The sequence below is a fragment of the Dama dama genome, chromosome 8 (genome assembly GCF_033118175.1).
Source record: "Dama dama isolate Ldn47 chromosome 8, ASM3311817v1, whole genome shotgun sequence".
NCBI classification, from domain to species: Eukaryota; Metazoa; Chordata; class Mammalia; order Artiodactyla; family Cervidae; genus Dama; species Dama dama.
The window spans coordinates 16,653,909-16,660,067 of record NC_083688.1 but is presented as its reverse complement, the minus strand read 5'-3'; positions in this window follow the sequence as shown (position 1 = coordinate 16,660,067).

Below are 6,159 nucleotides of genomic sequence, written 5' to 3'. Positions count from 1 at the left end.
TCTCTTGGAAATTGTTCCATGCAATATATCATTTTTAACAGCTACATGAGGTGCTGTCATCTGACTATTCCTTAATTGATCAAATGAGCCTCTGCAGGTTCCACATATTGCTGATTCCCAGTGCTGATCAGCGAATACTGGCTATGATGCCTGTCGGACTCACCGATGGGGAAGGGGGACCTAGCTGCATCTGGCTTAGCCAATAAGGGAAACAGTGGCTCATGATGTGTAGAGTCTACAGATCAAGCAGGCTCTGGGGTGGGCTTAATCCAAAGGTCCCATTTCTTTCTTTTTCTCCACTCTGCCTTCCATAAAGTTAGCTTTGTACTAAGACTCCTTGTGGTTGTAAGATGGCTGCCAACAGCACCTGTTACCAAACCAAACTTGAGTCTACTTGCCTGCGCACAGTAAAGCCAATCTACCACCACCCGGTTGTGGTGAAGGAAAGTGCAGTGTTTATTGTAAGGTTATTGTAAGACCGGACAAGGAGTCTGGGCAGCTAATGCTCAGTGAACCTATGCAGACATAGGGCACCACATTCTCAGAGTGGAAGCTGTCAACATAGTCTATAATATCTCCTTGCTAATGATTTTAGTTGCCCATTTACATATATACTTTTATTATCCTAATCATTAACTGCTCAGCTTTGTACTTGGGAGGAGCCCTGCTGTGTTCTGCTCAGTTTGAATATGGCTGGTTCTCTGTTTAAATTCTTACCAGCTCTCCTGGCTCAACTATTTTTGTCACTACATGTTCACATTCTTTTAATCATTAATTCTTGAGCCAGGCTTTTGTGACTCAGGGGAGGCCTAGGTGACTACAGCTTTTCTACAAACAAGAGGCAGGCAGAGACTATGGGAAGGGGTCTGTCCCAGGAAGGTCCCATGGCCTGACACACCCAGGACCATGAAGGGTAACAGCGTATTTTACCCATAAATGTGCCATATTTGTTTTGAGCTGAAAACACTTAAAGCACAGATGATGCAAGAATGGCATCCTAATCTCCCCTTTCCTTCCTGAAAATAGGAAACTAAAGACTCCCACATGAAAGAAGCCTTCTGTGTACCAGAAAGAAAGTAATATTTTTATCAAGGACAAAACTGACGGTTGAGACAGAGAATTCTATACAAACTGGCGTTGTTAAAATAATTCTTATCTTCCTTTAGCCTCCCCACACAGTTTAGTAACTTTTCCACAATTGCCTGTCTTTTTTCAACTAATATAAAAGCATATATGTTTTGCTGTTTTGGGGGGTGTTCATTTCCTTATGAGGGCTCCAACGTCATATAACTTAGAAATTTGTCATTCTTAGAAATGTGTATGTTTTCCTCTTGTTAATCTGAGAGTTTACATCGCAAGCCCAGTCGAAAAACCCTAAGAGGGTGCAGGGAAAAGGTTGCCTCCCTGACAGTTGCAATATATCTTTGTCAACATCCAGAGAAAGGGCCCACAAGCCTGTGCCTTTCCCAGCATTCCAAGCAGCAGTCCTATAACTTGCTCTAATTGGACCCCTTTTAGTCACAAACCACCAGTGATGGAGACCAGGGGTGTGGACTGTGCTGATTAGCTTAGACCTCCCAGGGCCCACCTACAGATTCGGGTTGAATTAGCTTCCCCTGAAGTGAGTAGATTGCATGAGGGAAGTCATATGATCTGAGTGAAAATTAGGCTGTTTTAGTAAGGAAGCTTATTTACTAAGGGCTTCCCTGATAGCCCAGTTGGTAAAGAATCCTCCTGCTTTGCAGGAGACCTTGGTTCAATTCCTGGTTCGGGAAGATCCACTAGAGAAGGGATAGGCTACCCACTCCAGTGTTCTTGGGCTTCCCTTGTGGCTCAGCTGGTAAGGAATCCACCTGCAATGTGGGAGACCTGGGTTGGGAAGATCCCCTGGAGAAGGGAAAGGTTACCCACTCCATTATTCTGGCCTGGAGAATTCCAGGTCGCAGAGAGTCGGACATGACTGAATGACTTTTGCTTTCAGCAAGGAAGCATGGAATGCTGAGGAGATGATCAACATGTACATTCTCAGTATTAGTTTTTTCCTCTTTTAACACGTCACCTACTGATGGATATAATAATGTGCATGTTGGCTCAGATGGTAAAGAATCTGCCTAACAGTGCAGGAGACCTGGGTTCGATCCCTGGATGGGAAAGATCCCTTGGAGAAGGGAATAGCAGTCCACTCCAGTATTCTTGCCTGGAGAACTCCATGGACAGAGGAGCCTGGTGGATTATAGTCCATGGGGTCGCAAAGAGTTGGACATGATCGAGCAACAGACAGCTTGACTTTCACTGATGAAGATACACATTTTCCCAATCTTTCACTCTTAAAAACAGTACTACCATGAACATCCTTAAACATACACACCCTTTTGCACAGGATCCCCAATACCATCTTCAAACTCGCAGTATACTTCTCTCTCCATGTTTAAGTCCCCAAGAACAAGCTGCCTGACACCTTCACTGTCATCACCTCCATGGCCTGAGTAATGAAGACAGAAATGAGTCAGGGTGGCTGTCTAGGGTGGAAAAAGTGAGGCCTGATTCTCACTGCACAGAAGCCAATTGTGGCCAGGGAGTACTCCCCTAGGGCGAGAAATCCTGGTCAGACACCTTCATTGGTTCAACTGCCATGTGTCTTTAGACTAAGTCTGTGAAGTACAGAGACTAATTGGCTCTCTGGTACACACCTAACAAATAACAGTGAGACAGAGACAGAAAACAGCAATGCTATCTCATTCAAAAAGTTGAGGAGAGGGCTTCCCAGGTGGTCCAGTGGCTGAGACTCTGCACTTCCCATGCCAGGGGGCCCCAGGTTTGCTCCCTGGTCAGGGAACTAGATCCCATATGCTGCAACTAAGAGTCTGAATTTGGAAGAAAAAGAAATGATTCTGCAGTTAAAAGATCTTGCGTACTACAACTGGTAACAGCTAAACAAATATTTAAAAACAAAAAACAGGGACTTCCCTGGTGGCATAGTGGAAAAGAATCTGCCTGCCAATGCAAGAGACATAGGTTCAATTCCTGGTCCAGGAGGATCCTGCATACTGCAGAGCAACGTAGTCTATGCACTGCAACTACTCATCCTGCACTCTAGAGCCCACGAGCCACAAGTACATAGCCTGCAAACTGCACCTATTGAAGCCTGCGTGCCTAGAGCCTGTGCTCTGCAACAAGAGAAGCCACAGTAATGAGAAGCTCGTGCACCACAACGAAGAATAGCCCCTGCTTGCCATAACTAGAGAAAGTCCACCAAAGCAATGAAGACCCAGCACAACCATAAATAAACAAATAAAATTATTTTCTGAAAAAATAGAACTTTGAAAGAAAACAAAATACAGAACAACAGCAAAAAGAAAAAGGAAAAGGAAAACTGAGGGGAAAGAGGGACATACAGACCATAGCTATAACAAAAAAACTTTCTACATACTGATTTAGTCATACCTCACAAATTTTGGTGTTTTATTTTTACTTTTACTCAATTAAAAATGTTTCCTAACTTCACTTGTTTTCATTTGCCCCACAGGTTACTTAGAAAGTGGCCCATATATTTGAGGAATTCCTAGGTATCTTATTGATGACTGATTAAATAGCTCAGATAATGTACCCTGTGTGTTTTCAATCCTTTGAAATTGATTAAAGCTTGTTTTATGGCCCAACATAGAGCCTATCATAGTGTAAGTGCTATATGTTTTTTAATACAATCTGACAATCTCTTCTTTTCACATAAAATATTTGGTTCATTGATATAAATAATTATTAATATGGTTAGATTTCAGTCTACTGTATTGGTTTAGTTTTCTGTTTATCCGATCTGTCCTTTTTTTCTATTCATCTCTTCCCTGAGTATATTTAGTCTGCCATTTAGTTCATTTATTTTCTTGGCCAAACTTCTCAGTGTTGTTTCTAGTGTTTTTTTTTTTTTTCTACAAACTGGAACATTCATCTTTAACTTACCCATGTTATTGATCTCAAGCCTGCCTACCACCACCTGCATGCTACCTCCTACTTGTGAACTGTCTGTCCCTCAGTCACATCATTTTTCCAGTCATGGAAGCTATTCATTCATGCATTCATCTATCAGGTACACTTAATGAGCACCAGGATATTGCAGGAAGAAGGTGCTAGTTCTCAAACAAAGTATAAATGGAAAAGGATATGTTTCCTTCTGGGCTTCCCCAGTGGCTCAGCTGTAAAGAATCCACCTGTAATGTATGAGAAGCAGGAGGTGCAGGTTCAATCCCTGGGTCAGGAGGATCCCCTGGAGGAGGGTGTGGCAATCCACTCTAGGGTTCTTGCCTGGAGGAGCAACAGAGGAGCCTGGCAGGCTACGGTTCATAGCAAATTGCAAAGAGTTGGACATGACTGAAGCAACTAAGCACGCATGGTTCCTTCCACCACCAGAAGTGACAAGGCAGTGCAGTCATTATCTCTAAGACCAATATGAAATGATGCTGTCACTGTAGAAAGTAAGGCCACTACAAGGATGAAGGCAGACTCTCTTCAATCGTGTCCCAAGCAGTCCCAGTCAGCTCGACTTGAATGCAAACAAGTCAAGCTTCCTATACAAAATGATTACCCCGGAACAGGCAGAAGTCATTGAACTAGGAAAGCCAGAATGATTATGGGTGACTTGGAGCCAATTTTCCACACTGTTGCATCTGAGGATGGTTTAAAAACATCTTTAAAATGATGATTAAGAGCATTTTCAAATCATAAGACCAGTGCACAAGGTCTGTATGTGTCAGGCTGTGCACAGAGGTGCTTTTTATAATTGCATAAAAGTCCCCAATTCTTTGGCCATGCCTAAGAATGCTCAAACTACTACACAATTGCACTCATGTCACACACTAGTAAAGTAATGCTCAAAATTCTCCAAGCCAGGCTTCAGCAATACGTAAACTGTGAACTTCCAGATGTTCAAGCTGGTTCCAGAAAAGGCAGAGGAACAAGATAGCAAATTTCCAACATCCTCTGGACCATCAAAAAAGCAAGAGAGTTCCAGAAATACATCTATTTCTGCTTTATTGACTATGCCAAAGCCTTTGACTGTGTGGATCACAATAAACCATGGAAAATTCTTCAAGAGATGGGAATACCAGACCACCTGACCTGCCTCTTAAGAAACCTGTATGCAGGTGAGGAAGCAACAGTTAGAACTGGACATGGAACAACAGACTGGTTCCAAATAGGAAAAGGAGTACGTCAAGGCTGTATATTGTCACCCTGCTTATTTAACTTATATGCAGAGTACATCATGAGAAACGCTGGGCTGGAAGAAGCACAGGCTGGAATCAAGATTGCCGGGAGAAATGTCAATAACCTCAGATATGCAGATGACATCACCCTTAAGGCAGAAAGCGAAGAAGAACTAAAGAGCCTCTTGATGAAAGTGAAAGAGAAGAGTGAAAAAGTTGGCTTAAAGCTCAACATTCAGAAAGCTAAGATCATAGCATCTGGTCCCATCACTTCATGGCAAATAGATGGAGAAACAGTGGAAACAGTGTCAGACTTTATTTTTCTGGGCTCCAAAATCACTGCAGATGGTGATTGCAGCCATGAAATTAAAAGACACTTACTCCTTGGAAGGAAAGTTATGACCAACCTAGACAGCTTATTACTTTGTCAACAAAGAGACATTATTTTGTCAACAAAGGTCCGATCTGGTCAAGGCTATGGTTTTTCCAGTAGTCATGTATGAATGTGAGAGTTGAACTATAGAGAAAGCTGAGCACCAAAGAACTGATGCTTTTGAGCTGTGGTGTTGCAGAAGACTCTTGAGAGTCCCTTGGACTGCAAGGAGATCCAACCAGTCCATCCTAAAGGAGATCAGTCCTTGGTGTTCATTGGAAGGACTGATGTTGAAGCTAAAACTCCAATACTTTGGCCACCTGATGCGAAGAGTTGACTCATTGGAAAAGACCCTGATGCTGGGAAAGATTGAGGGCAGGAGGAGAAGGGGACGACAGAGGATGAGATGGTTGGATTGCATCACCGACTCAATGGACATGAGTTTGGGTAAACTCTGGGAGTTGGTGATGGACAGGGAGGCCTGGTGTGCTGCGGTTCATGGGGTAGCAAAGAGTTGGACATGACTGAGCGACTGAACTGAAAAGTCCCCAACATTAGGGTACTGATTGAAATAAAGTGTGGTTAATC